The sequence below is a fragment of the Tympanuchus pallidicinctus genome, unplaced genomic scaffold (genome assembly GCF_026119805.1).
Source record: "Tympanuchus pallidicinctus isolate F22 unplaced genomic scaffold, pur_lepc_1.0 scaffold5, whole genome shotgun sequence".
Classification (NCBI taxonomy): domain Eukaryota; kingdom Metazoa; phylum Chordata; class Aves; order Galliformes; family Phasianidae; genus Tympanuchus; species Tympanuchus pallidicinctus.
In genome coordinates, this window is record NW_026294769.1 from 38,362,491 (window position 1) to 38,377,394 (window position 14,904).

The following is a 14,904-nucleotide window of genomic DNA, read 5'->3' on the forward strand; positions in this document are numbered from 1 at the left end:
ATTTTATTACTTGGTTTGCATTTTAATAAAATCAGCCAGATTTATGTACTTGGTAATTAGGTATAATAAAATCTGATGATGTTAATCTAATCTGAGGGGATTTAAAAACAGTCCTATTGTGAATTCTTTTTAGTAATATAATTGAATGATACAAGGGCATCAGTTTTGATATTCAGAATAAGCTGACGATCTTAGGTGCTAACTATTAAATATTGGGGGAAAAAATAACAAATTGGTAAGCACTGCTATTAACATTTGTCCTATCTTCTTGAAATTTCTGGCTTCAACTTCTAACCATTGAGTTTTGCTGTATCTTTCCTGCTGGAATGAAGAACATTGTAGTCCCAGCGCTTTGTGTCTGGGTACTTAAAGGATGTGATCAAGTAATTGCTTCAGTTTTACTTTGTTAAGCTAAGAAGATTGATTTTTCTGGAGTCCTGCACCATCAAATGTCTGAATCGTTCCTGTATTCATCTTTGATGTCACTGTAGTTTGTCAATGCTCTTCTTAACGTATTACCTTGAGATCTGGCTATGCCTTTCTAAAAGAAAATGCAGCATTGCCAAAAACAGATAACAGAAGCTCTTCTCTCTTATAATCTTTTCCTGCTTCATATTGCTCCTTTTAAACACCCCAGATTCACATAAGCCCCTCTGGGCACGCAGTTCTCAAGAACCCATGTTCAGTTGATCATCCTTTCCTGGTTACCAGAACAGAAGTCATTGTCTTTGTTCCTGTGCATTACTTTACATTTTCTTATCTTCAAATACACTGCGATCGCTTGTGTCCACATCACCATGCAACATAGATTGCTCTGCAACAGTGAACTCTACCCTTTCTGTTATTTGCCTCTTCCCTAACATTTGTGTCTTCTGTCAAGACTTTATTTTCTTCCAGAAGTGTTATATTGAAGGAGTTAAGAACTGATTCTATGGATTCCCATTAAAAATACATTATTTCTTTTCAGCTTATGTCCAATATTATGTGGCCATGTTAGTCTCATGCTGAGCAGAACCCTGCCTGTAATCACATGCTATGGCTTTTGGACTGAAATTGCACAGTCAATTCCAAATGTAGTCGGCCAGCACAGAGTATGGATGGCACAGGACTCGAAGTGCCTTCATTTGTTGATGTGAATGTGATCAGCATATATTGCATTGACACTGTTTATTATTATCAGGCAGACTTGTAATACCATTAGAAATTTTACTGTTGATTGCCATTATCTAATGTAAGTGCACTTGTATGAAAGTATCATTACTATTATCAACATTTTGTTGACTGAATCCTGCTGTAGGCAGTTTTGTTTTACCTAGTACTTTTATGTGGTTGGCAGGCCCTGTAAGATGGAAGTTTGTGCATTTATACATTTTAATAGTGATGCAGACTGACTTTCATTCATTGTCCTAACTCTTCCAGAGTACTCTCTGATCTTCTGAAAATTCTTCAGAGTTCCTCTGCCACTTGTTTTTCAAGTTGATAGGTCAAGTCTTTTAATTAAAAAAAAAAAAATCAAACTTCAGTAAGTTTGTTACAGGATCCTCCTTACTTACTGCTGAAATAAAGTAGAATTTCATCTACCTTATTATCTGTCTGCACCTGATTATCCATGTGTAAAACAGTTACATGAACTGCTCATTGAGCATTTCTGCTGTGCCCTCATTATTTCTGAGGATTTAATAGCGATACAGTTATACTGTTTTTATTAGTTTATTTAAACCCAGTCTTTTCTCATCACTGTTCTACAGTGCTTTTATTCCCGATTCTTACAGCTGTCATAAGTGTTCTTCTGTGTAATTTTGCTTACTTCTTAAATTACTTTTCTCTCAGATTGCAGCTTATGGCTTATCTCCTAATCATTGCATGTTTTATTTAAATATTTCCTTTCCTTAGCTTTCTGTTCCTCTAAAATAGATGATATGTCTATATACCTCTATATGGATATATATATTGATATGTGTACATAAGTATGTATATTTTTGCAGATGACTGTTCTGTGTTGCTTCTGGCAGCATAAAATATGAAGTTTCCAACCAGCTTCATCTGAACTTGATGTATGGTCTTTAATTTATGAAAATAAATTTCATAGCATTATTTATATTCATTATCACTGAAGGCAGTGTGGTGAATACGTTTGTAAGCAGAAAGCTTTTGTTTTCAGGGTCTAGAAAAAGCAAAGCCAATATTGGTATTACTTGCTAGTCAGATTTAAGGTTTCTGAACACGCTTGCAAGATTTTGTAAACCATCATTTCCTAACTCTAGGAGCGGTTTTACAATCTTCCTGCCTTTTGATGGCATGTGGGATTTGGAGGAGAGTGGATAACATAAAAAGAGACCTGTAGCCTCTTCATTTGCATCCTTGACCTGCTTAAGGCTTGGGCAGTACCTTGATGAAGGACTGCTGTTGGTGGTCTCAGAGGAACAACCAATTAAGAAATATACTGGAGTTTTGAAAGAACTACATGGACCAAAGTGAAGATCATGTTCCCAAACCTCTGATTCAATGGAAAGCATCCTCTAGCTTGATACAGAGCTATACACTGTCAAAAGGCTTTTTCACATCTCTCTGGGAGGCAGATTCAGCCACATACAGTGCCTCTCATCATTCACAGTGGAAGGCAGAGGAGCTCTCCCTCTGGGCTGATATGGATGGGGAATGCCCGTGGTACCTGGCTCCTGGTCTGGGGCTGCTGGGGGACATGGGGATTTGGTAATGCTCAGCTGGTTTAGGATGGCACAATATGTGATATTCTCATTTAGGCCTCCGTCTGAGCTGAACAAGGAAGACAAAGAAGGGGCTATTTCTACTTGCCTTATTGAGGCAGTTATCAATCTAGAACAGCAAAAAAGACAGAAGAATTTTAGATTCAAGTAATGCAAGTCCTCTGTGAAAGCACAAAGGAGAAAAGACCTTTTAGAAAAGACTTTCTTATTAAAAGAAAAATATTGGGAAAGTAGAACAGATCCTCCTCTGCAAGAAATAATCTCTTTGTATCTTTTTTAATTAGCTGGCTGCATTTTCACTTTTGTTGGTTTACTTAATGCACTTAGACAAGTATAAGGGAATCTTGATTTTTTTATTTTTATTTTTTATTTTTGTTGTTTTCATCGCAGATATTTGTTACATCTGTTTCCTCTTAAGGAAAGTTAGTGCTGCTTTTTGTCCAGCAGGTGGAACACTTGCTGCAGTGTGTATAGCTCAGCAGCCTGTCTATATAGAAACGTTTTAAAAAGAAATCAGGTTTTTTAGGCTGCCACAGCAAGCAGATGTTGTTAAATACAGTTCTTAATTGATGTGTTATTTGCAGTGACTCTATTAGTCAAGGAAACATAATGGTAAGTAAAAGAGAAGGCTATCTGTGCTACAAAATTTAAAACCATAGCAACTGAATCTAGGAGATGCCACTAGGGTAAATCCCAGCTGTATAAATAGCTGCACTAGACCTGCTGGGTTTTGTTCTATATTCACATTATCATTGTATCTCTAAAAAGTATTTCCTCTTGAGTTCAAGACACACACTTCCCTAAAGCTCTGCATCTGGGAGATTCAGAAAGACTTAAAGTTTGGTGGGACAGTGGTATTAATGTTTGCCTTTTTCATCAGGGAAATTTATTTCAAGGAGCCATGAGTTACAGTAAGTCCTGTGTAATATACACAGTATATTATATATTACAGTAAATGAATGTTTGGAGAAGTGAAATAGAGCCTGGAGTGGTTTATTGACAGTGTACATGTTAAGCATTTTTATGTGATTGGTATGAGTTACAGTAAGAGATTGCAAAGTGGTGATGTTAAAATTGCCTGTGCTAACTAGGCAGTTATTTTTCTAAAGCATGCCTTAGGATTTACACAAACAGGCTTGTCTTTGCCAAGCATAACCTGTGAAAAAAATGAAATTGAATACACTTCAGAATTACTGTATTGTGCTTTTGAAGTGCACAAATAGGTTGATGGATGTAATCCTAGCACAAGCACACAATTGTCTTTTACACCTTCATACTACCACTCTAATACTTATGTGTTTGTCCTCCTGCCCACGTGTCTGCTATTGCCAAACACAGCTGACTTTTTTTGTTTTTAATCCCCAAACCCTAAGTACCTGGTCAACTCGTGTCTCTGTTTGAGACAGTAAGAGAAAATCTTACTGTCTTTCTCTTGTCAAAAGTTGATCTTGGGCATCCCAGGGAAGTCTTTGGTGTTATGTACAGTAATGAGAATGAAGAAATAATTAATGGACTTACTAATGTATGTAAATTTTGGAGAACCAAAACAAGAATATGCTAAAAGCTGTAATATTCATGTGACTTCAGAGCTCAATGCCTTTCTGTGTTTCACTGACTTGGTGATTTGTCCTAGAAATAACAGTGACAGACAAAGATATCTTCTTATGATAGTTAGGGTATGGTTATTTAGAAGATGAGAATGGTAGGGTTGATTTCAGGTGTACTGTAACAATTACTACATAGGAACAGGATTGTGGCTACCAGTGATTTTTGAAAGGGCCTTTTCAAGAAAGCAGAAAACAAGGATATATTTCCATTAAACTGAAGAGCTTGGCTTGAATCATACGACTGAATCTGTCAAACAGTAGGTTGTGCAATTCTATCATAACTCAACAAAACGTATTTGTTTGCCAAGCCTGGATCTTTTTATCAAATATCTACAGACATTACTCCTGAGGAAATTCAGAAGTAGGATTAATAAATTTCCCTACTGAGCGTGCTGGCTGCAAGCTAGATGTTCTTCAGCTTATGCTGGTTATACAGAAGCGCTATCTAAATTATCAGTGGTTGCGTGTCTAAAACTATAACATCAATTTTGTGCTGCCAATGCTACTATTCCCCCCCACCCCCCTCAAAAAAACAAACAAACAAAAACAACAACAACAAAAAAAAACCAACAAATTTTTGCCCTTTAGATTTTGCTTTCCTGAGGTAACAAAAATGATGACATTATATGTAGTAGAAAAAGAAACGTTATGAGGAGAATTCATGAGACGCTCCTAGCATTTATTGCAATTCATTATGCAAACATTGAGTCTGTTGTCAAATTCTTAATGTTATTAATTCAGATGAATTACTGTTAATTTTTAAATGTAGTTGCTGTTGGGCTTTAACATCTTGCTTAGTTGTGTTTTTGATGCGGTGATAACATCCTGCAGCTGACCAAGCTATTGTGCTCGGGCAGGCCCGCTGCTCACAGGGTCGTAGAGTCTTATCATAGAATGACTTAGGTTGGAGGCTCATCCAGTTCCAACCCTTAGCCATGGGCAGGACTGTGTATACCTGAAGGCTCAGTGATTCTCAGAACATTGAGTATTGCTGCTATTAGTTTTATTTAAAAGGGGAAAATTGTAAAGGTCTGCCCTGCTGTGGACAAACATAGTAACTTGTACTTAACTTAAAACACAGAAACTTTGACTTTTTGCCTGCTGTATCTGATGGCAGCTGTTCAGCTGTGATTCAGATGACTTGCAGCATGTTCAAATACAGGGAGATGTAAGCAGTCACTGCAAATAACTGTGCTAAAGTGGTATGTACACCTTTAATAACAGCACAGTGTAGCAGCTGTTAGTGATTTCATCTAACTGCATCACAGCTGAACTCCATGAGGCAGAAGGTGCTGTAGGGCAAAGAACAAAACTGGATGGTAGTTGCCTGTGGAAGCTTTGTGAGCTGATCTATAGCTATGGAAGAAAATTGTTGTTTCTCAGAAAAGGTTTCTGTTCAGTGGTAGTTCTGCCTTTTCTGAAATGAATAAGCTGAATCTCATACCAGATTTTGAGAATCACGCAATGGGATTTTAGAGTTGGAACATAATTTTTCCTTTGCTTGTCTTGGCATTAAGCTCTAAGGATGTATGATTGATATCTGTGATATAGATTTCTTCTAAAGAGAAAAAAGGAAGCATTCAGATTGGCATTTTTATCCAACTCCATGTTTTCTCTGAAACAAAGATATTTATGAAGAGGAAGCATTTATGCTTCACCCACATCCTCACCTTGAAACAGTGCTAATATAGCAACGTATTGTTCCCCTGGTGAAGGGAGATACTTTTTCTTTGCCTGCTCTGTGATCTAGAGATCAGTGTGATGGAAGAGAGGCTTTGGAAGAGCTATAAGGAATTCTGTGTGGTTCCACTGTGTGGAGCTGAGTTACTTACAGAGCTTAGCATTCCCTAGACTGTTAGACCTGTTCTAAAAACAGAAGTAGGAGGATGGGACCTCTATAGAAATAGGTAGGGAGTAACAAGGTGTTTGGAAGCAGGTTTTTCAGAATGCTACATTCTCCCTTCTCTCTTATTTATTCTTCTATTACTCCAATATACTCTGCTCCTTTTATTTTATTCATCAGCAAAAAGAGAGAAAAGGGAATAATTTTCTTTCGTGTAAGAGAAAACCTGGGGTTAAATGTTGCAGAATTTGCTGTTTCCATTTGTTGTGTCACTAGACACATACCTGCAACTACAGGTGCCATTTGAAACGTTACTGATCTTACTACTTAAAAAAGGGAAATAGTAAGCTTTAAGTGTTAATGCTACAGAGGTGATGCTAATACAAATTTTGAAATCTTTGTAGATCTGCACTTTGTAGTGACAAAGAAGAGATGTTCTAAAGCCATATAAAACAAGGCTGCTTTGGTGGGACTTGAGACTGTGAATTTAAATATTTCTGATTTAGGTGTTATCCTCTTTTAGAAGTAGATTTCTCCCACTGCTCTGGAAGTCTGCGCCGTATGGGCCCATCTTAGTTTTTCTTTTTTTATACTTTCTTTGTGATGTAGGAGAACCTTCAGAAAATAATTAACACATTTATTTTTGGTGGTGTACTTCCACAGGATTGTAGAAACAGGCTGTCTTATAGTTGCCTACACAGCAGGGTGAGCCAGAAAACTTTTTCAATAAACAACTTTAGGGTTCAAGAGAATATCTGTAAGGATTAAATAGCATTGTAAATAAATAACTTTCCCTCCATCTAGCTTGCTTTTGTGTATTTGAGATTTGTCACTTGATGCATAATCATGCATTATATATTATGCTGAAGTATCAAAGCGCTGAGTTTTCTGGGAGTTCAGAACTTGGATCGAGGAGAAGATGAAAGAAATGTGGTCAGAGACAGTGGGATCTGTTAGTGCCCTCAGTGCCCTGACATCAAATGGCCTGGCAATCATTTTTTTTTCCTATTTTTTTTTTTTTGTGAAGTTTTGCATTGTTGCAGTTCACAGGGTACATCTTGTTAAAAATGGGAAGAATTAGATTTGGAAATCACTTTCACAACCAACCTGGAAGTTTTGGAACGTGGAAGAAAGAACAATTGACCACATTTTAGGTAACATACTGAAAATGCAGGTTTCTTCTTTTGCAGGTGTAAAGTCTTGCACCTAGGAAGGAATAGCAGAATGAATCAGTACAGGCTGGGATATGACGTATACAGGAAAGGAGCTCTGTATTGAAGGACATGGGGGGTCCTGGTGGAGAACAGGTTGGCCATGAGCCAGCAGTGTGCCCCCTTGGCCAAGAAGGCCAAGGGGATCCTGGGGTGCATTAAAAGGAGTGTGGCCAGCAAGTCAAGGGGAGTGATCCTCCCCCTCTTCTCTGCCCTGGTCAGGCCTCGCCTAGAGTACTGTATCCAGTTCTGGGTTCCCCGGTACAAAAAGACAGGGATTTCCTGGAAACAGTCCAGCGGTGGACCACAAAGATGATGAAAGACCTGGAACATCTCTCCTGCGAGGAAAGGCTGAGTGACCTGGGCCTGTTCAGCTTTGAGAAAAGAAGACCCATAGGGAAGCGGCCATAAAATGGAGTGTAGGAAGTTCTGCACCAGAGGAACTTGAGAAATGCTTGTCCAGTTATCCATTCACAGGGTGTAATTCCTTTGTAGGTTTTGAGTAATATGGTGGCACAACAAATTGGGTTCAAGAGTGTGCACACTCTGTCCTTTCTCCCGTATGCTCGTTAAAGGGACTCTAATACAAGAATGATGTCAGTAAGCTGGTGTGTGTTCAGTAGAGGGCCATTAAGGCAGTTTGGGGACCAATTTAACATGACATCCATGGGACAGAGTACTTGAATGGTGGGCCTTCTGTAGTACAGTACAAATGCATGCTCTGCACCAGAGTACAGGGATTTATGGCTGGGTGGCTTGCTGAAACCTGTGGGATGTTGTCCTTACCCCATAGCTGTGAAAATGCAGCTCTGTACTTGGGAGATGGCTCAGTGCCACACACACATACTCATACTAGCTGAGTACTTGGAGGGGCTAGATTTATTACAGGATTCTAAGACCACTGGGCAAAGCTCTCAGTTATGCAGTCTGATTTTTGAGAAGCAGGAGTTGAAATCAGTGATTTATGTATGTCCCTTTCAGCTTTGGGATATTCTGTGATCTAGGACTTCTGCATAGCTATGACTGGTGTAAAAGGCAGAAGTCAGATTGATGTCAAGCTTGTCTTGCAAATATGGGAGATGAAAATCTCTCTTGCCCCTCTGGGTGGCTGTGCTGAAAAACAGCTCTACATGCTTTCAGGCTCTTTGCTACAGAACGTTTTTTGTAACTCTGGCGTTGTGCTTCAATGCTGGTAGTACAGCCTTCTCATGGAGGGATCCCTTCTAACTTGGGGCATTCTATGGTTCAATGAAATCAGCACCCTAAAATCTTGATATTAAAAAAAAGGTTAATTTATTCTTTTGTTTGAAATAGTCTGTTTCTGACCTCTGGATGGGATGCAGATGTAGGATGTTGTGGAGAAGATCAGAAACACAGTGTGAGAAGAATCCTTTTTCTATTTAGAGATAAATTTTTATGAGCAGAGTCTCCTAACTGTCATCCTACTTATTTATTTTCACAGTCGAGCACTGTTAATTCTGGAACTCATTCTTACATTTTTCATATAGTTTTAATTTTCTTTCTGCTGCTCTGAATTATGTATTATGGGGCTGAGAAGTCCAGCAAAGTATACTGAAGAGAACAAAAAAAAACCCTCATAATTTGGCCATGATATATGCTTCAGTGCTTTGGTTTCAAAATCACTTTCTATTTCAGACAAATATTTCTTTTTTCATATACACACTTAAATATGAATATATTATGTGTTGTATTTTAGGCATTGTATTATGCTCTGATTCACGAGAGCATTGTTCCATTTTCACATAACTGCGGCAATTTAAATGAAACAATATTCTAAACTGCAGTGTTTCTCAGTGAGGTTCCCAGTAATATGTTACTGCATCTGTCACGTAATTTAAAATGAGTAATAGAACACAATTTTTCATTACATAATTTGATACTTTGCATAAAATTTTGGCCTGGGTACGGGATTTGGAACTGCTTCTAAACTCTCCCAAATCTAGTGTTGGATTTCCACAGTTTCTGAACATTAAGCAAGTCCTGTATTATTGAAACAACAAAACCCTTTACCTGGTGTCTAACTTAAGCAAAAGAATTGGTGCCACTGTTTCAGGGATTACTTTGCCTCTCTGGTGCATTAATCTCTGCCTTTATTTTGCCCTGTTTAATGCAGCAACATAGTGATTTCTTGAGAAAATGTTTGCATAATAACATTTGCACACTGTTTTGCATGCTATCTTTGCTAATGCAGTTGATCTATCTCCCTAAAAGGTAATTTCAGATTCCAAGAGGTGACAAACTTGTGATACACATAAGCTATTACGTGGGCATTGGGGGCACAAAATAAGATCTTAAATACACTTTTTTTTAAAGCTTATATAAAATTTTTCTCTACAGTGTTGAACTGTCTTATGAATGAAAATGTTTCTACCGGGGAAGTTTGCCATATAGAAGATACTGCAGAATATCTGTATGTACAGTTTAAAGAGACTGAGACTGTGGTAAGGGAGTGGTCAGCCTGTTGCTTAAGTTCTACAGTGTGTTTGCTGTTGCTATAGGTACAATAGAAAATGGTATTACACTAACATCAATGTTTGCTTTCAGCTTGGGCCATAGTGACTGAAGCAAACTGTAGCTGGAACACGTTTGAGCTGAAAGAGGCAGCATCCATCACCTAAATATCGTCTATGTGGCTCTGATTTTTCTTTTAGCCCTTCAAAGGTCTTGGATCAGGTAAGACAGCTTTAATTTTTGTCCTAATGATTCTTTCTATACAGTGATGATATAAAAGAATGAAATCGTCTTCTGATTACACTGCAGCATATTGTATTTGTTTTTTATTTTAGTTTGAGCAAAAAATATTTGCTTGCAGCATTCTAATATAAAATTTTTGTGTTTGTTTATTTGAAATCTTGTCTTTGTCCCAATATTGTAAACCTGTTCTGGAGAAGTTAATCACATTTCCTTAGACACATGCTTATTGCTAGTTAATTCCTTTTTCATTTATTTATTTATTTTTACTAAGAAGCTTAATATCAAACTTCTGCATTTGGAAAAAAAAAAAAAAAAAGTGGTTATGAGTACATGTTCAAAATAGATCATATTAAGAGATATCACTTTTAAAAGTTATGGTGCATGTTTAGAGGTAGCACAATCTGTTAGAGCATAAAATTGTGACAAATATGCAAATGAGAATGAAGAGCTTCATATTTCCCTTTGTAACTATCAGTTGCAGTCCTCCCTACTCTTTGTGCTTTTTAATCCAGATGGAAAACTTCGTGCTTGTGAAAATTTTTTTTCAAAGTTGTTACCAACTTCACTGCTTGCACAACTCAAGTGAAGTTGAGAGGATTTAGCTGACAGAAATCTTGATTTTAAACACTTTAAAAAGCCCATAAGCCACATTGAGGTAGAGAAACCAAAACCACTTACTGTTTTACATGACCTGTCTTGTAAATTTTCTCCCACTCAGTTAATGAAAAGCACCATTTCATATATTTATAGTGCTGGCTGTGAGCCCAAGCACAGTCATTGTCAACTTTGCCATCTACTGCTCTTGCCTCTTGACTGAATGTGGGGTATACATTAGCAAGCAGTGTTAGTATATATATTTATATTATATATAAATATTGTCTGCTTACTGTACTGTAAGTTCAGGCTCATGGATTTTTCCACTGTGGCAGAATATATGGAAAGTATTCCATCCAGAGTCTATGAAAAAGGGCACTAGGGTGTTGTTGAATGGCCAAATACATCTTCAAAAACGTTGCTTGTGACATTAGAGAAAAAGAGTACTTGGCATCTCTTTCTCTCTAAAAAAAGATCAAAGTGTTTCACTTCTATAGCTCCTAAGCTCTAATTCTGAATGACTGTTACCTACAGCTATGCAGATTTCTAGGAATAAGAGGACAAAATAAACAAGTTGTGGCTGCTGTTGGAAAAAAAGCTGTGAAGCTCTTGATGCAAGATATTTGATTCATAAACTTCTCAGTTCAAATACTATGTTTAGACTGCTGTACTGGTTAGCCTTCACCACCTATCTTCAGTGGTTTCCTGAAGGCGTTCTGTATTAAGCAGCAGCAGTTATATTCTTTCCATAAAAAAACAAATTATATAGTTCAAACTTTCCAAATGTTTATAGCAAAGTCTATGCATTACCAGTGAAAACAGAATCTTAGTGTTCTTGGGACCATATGAACAAGTTGTTGAACGTGGTTTCTGCCTTAGCACCTTCAGGTTTTTATATAGAGTGGCAAAGTGCAGTGAGGGAATTGAACCTTTTTATCTGTCATGTCCTCTGTATCCCGCCTTTCTGCTTAAGTGACAAGGTATAGAAACAGCTTCAGTTATAAGATAAACTGTAAGGATTAAGGCTGCAATGGATACTAGCTCATGCAGTCTGGAACCTCTTCAGGCAGTTTCTCTAGTTTTGTTTCATAGTTTCTCAAGTCCACCTTACGTCTGTGAAGAATCAACTCATGGCTAGTAGAGTTATTTCTCAAGATGAAAGACATTTGATTGAAGGAGTTGTTGATTTTTTTCTTTTTAAATAAAAACATTGATAATTTTAATGAGGCCAAATGTTGCAATGAATTCTCATATACTGGCCTATAAAATGTAAGGCTAGGAAAATTGACTTTCCATACATTAAGATGTGTTCAGATCACTCTTTCATGGAGAAATTTCTGTATTGTTATTCCCAATGTTGAAGCGCAAAGATGAAAGGATGTGCTTGGATGACATGATCATTGCATTGTCTTTTAGATTCAGTAAATTAAAATGAAAATCAGCACACAAATATTTTATTTTTTTAATATTGTTTTTGGTAGTCAGGAACCAGACTCCAAGTTAGTTTGAAAGTCTGCAAAGCTGATAACTGTTCCAGAATAAGCAGTAGTGAATGTATCTTATTGGGATGTAAGATGGCCTGGAGCTGCCTTATTGCAGAAGCGAGCTCGATGCTACATTGTTTTGAGTTGTTCTCAAACTATGCTTTGCAGACATACAGCTGAGTTGGGTCTGAAAGCTGAGCATGTAAACACAGCAAGTTTGTGTTTATTTCTAAAGAAAAAAACAGCAAACTACAGATAATTCTGGAAATGCCAAACTTTCTCATGGGGTTCTTTGATGGGGTTCCTTGAACTAAGTCAGGACTGCAGAGTCAGTAACTAGTTGGATTTAACTTATCAATGTTCTTCTGAGGGAAATATATTCTACTTTTCTTGTTTGTGTCTACAGATAATTGCTAGTGCTAAATTACATAGCTATATCAATATTTATAGCACTGGCATTAACTTAACTATCCTAGGGTAGCGTAACACACAAATGTTGGTTATCTGATACCCAGTTTTATTTGCACACGAAAAAATGAGTTATTTGTCTAGTTATAACACTCTTGAATGTTTTAATGAGCTTCTCCCTGTCGATGTGAATGTTCTATATGTTTACTCTTTGTGCCATGGCAATACATGCTTTCTGTTTGTGTGCTCTCTACTGCCTTGGTAGCACTTTTATCTGAAGATCATGCAAAATAAACAGTATCTGTAGAAACTGCAAACTAAACATGGCAATTGTTGCCAATTGATCAATTGCTGCCATATAGTTTGTGGTTGCATTTAGCGTTTTGAAATATGATAACGATCACTTGGGAATGACTTTCAAGTCATAGCTGTGCAATACTCGGGGATAAAAATTGCCATCTGTGAGATTGTACCTGAATGATGAAACAGCACAGGAAAAGTATTGTTGTGCAAGGAACCAAGTGTGTTGTGCCAAGTGGCATATGAGGAAAATATAGTTATGATACAAACTGTAAGATTAGGCTCTGTTTCCTTGACTTCAAAAGAGTAAATGGCTGTAAAGTGTCACTCTCTTCCCTTCTAACATGCACGTTTTGTGGGGGCAGTTCAAACAGATCTCAAACCAAAGCAGACAAAACTTGAGGTAACTTCTGATGGCTCACTTCAGTCTGTCTTCAGGTCCACCAATCTACATAGTAGAAAGAAAATATGAACATAAAGAATGAAATAGGAAATTCTACACAATCAGGAATGATGATTAATTGCTGTTTCTCATTACTAATACAGTTTCTTATTACTAATGTAAATCAATATAGTTTTAGGGAAGTAGATTTGAAAGAGGAAAGGACTCAATCAGAAATCATTGAAATTTTTACCATAGATTGTCATGGTAAAAAGTATTAACACGCTAAGGAAGGAAGAGAAATAGCTAAGGGGAATAAATTTATCAACAGCTGTTGAATTGTATGATCTGAAAGCAACCTCAAACTCAGGATACCACTCGCTGATGAGATTTGGTGAATGTAGTCAACCAGAGAAAGGAGCTATAGAAACAGTGTTTATGTACTTCCTCTCTAAATTGTACTGTTGACCATGGTCAGAGATTCTGACTAAATTGATATTTGCTCAGATTAGCCCAAGAGTTCTTAAGTTCAGATATTTTTCTTCACAGTGATGAAAATCCTGCTGTCCTGGTATAGGAGGATAGTAATGCGCAAAACTGTGACTGTGAGGATCTAACTCAGTCATGGCAATTTTATCACGCTGACTTAAAGCATCCTCTCCTTCCTCCATCTCCAGTTTTCTTGCTGACAGTTTACCCAACAGGAATGTTTTATCCATCCATATACCCCAAGTCTCTGCTGCACGATTAATGAAGACTATTTGTAAAAGCGGGACTGTCTCATTGACGTTCTACCACAAGTTGTCAGAGTTTTGAGACACAACAAGGCAGCAAAAGACTTTGAGAGTTACATTTCAAGAAGCAATACTTTATGCAGAATTTCTGTTCGCTACTAACTTCCTCTGCCTCTTCACCAAAGTGTAATCTGAATTTTGTGGCATCATTGTTTATTGTCATGACTAAACTTCAGATTTTTAATCTTATTAATCACTTGTGCATTTGTCTCCTGTCAATTTTGACTACAAAAATCCTGTAGCAAGCCATGCTACAACCTACAAGATAATTGTTTATTCCTCTGTGTATTCTAACAGAAGTTAAACTATTCAGATCATAGAATTCTTAAGGCTGGAAAAGACCCCTAACATTATCTAATCCAAAATCAACCCATCACTTCCTTGTCCACTAACCACGTCCATCAGTGCTACATCTATATGTTTTTTATAGTAGGATCATTTAAGTTGAAAAGGACCTTTTAAAGATCATCTGGTCCAGCTGCCCTGCAATGAACGGAGACACCTACAGCTACACCAGATTGTTCAGAGCCCTGTCCTGCCTGACCTGGAATATCTCCAGGAATGCGGACTCCACTGCCTCTCTGGGCAACCAGTTCCTGTTCCTCACTTCCCTTTATATACATATTACCACTTTGGCCCAGAAGACTTTACATAAACTGAAAAGACTTTAGACAAACCATCTCTAGACAAACCAAAATATATTTGGGACTTAGAATGTGACATTAAGCAATTGACCTCTGTTCTACAGAAAAAATTAAAGAAATAAGTCTGTGACTGTTTCATTACAAGGAAAAGTATCCAGATGGCTTACTGAGGTTATCAGTAGATCACTACAGCAGC

General features: G+C 37.4%; 1 protein-coding gene across 2 annotated transcripts in view; it reads left to right on the forward strand.

The window, feature by feature from the left end:
- LOC128090691 (lipoxygenase homology domain-containing protein 1-like) overlaps positions 1 to 14,904 on the forward strand; it is a 214,046-nt gene that overhangs the window by 9,023 nt on the left and 190,119 nt on the right. For both annotated transcript variants that reach the window (XM_052703161.1, XM_052703162.1), the window contains exon 3: positions 9,953 to 10,081. The gene's annotated coding sequence lies outside the window, so the exon portion shown is untranslated. The remainder of the gene's footprint in view (positions 1 to 9,952; positions 10,082 to 14,904) is intronic.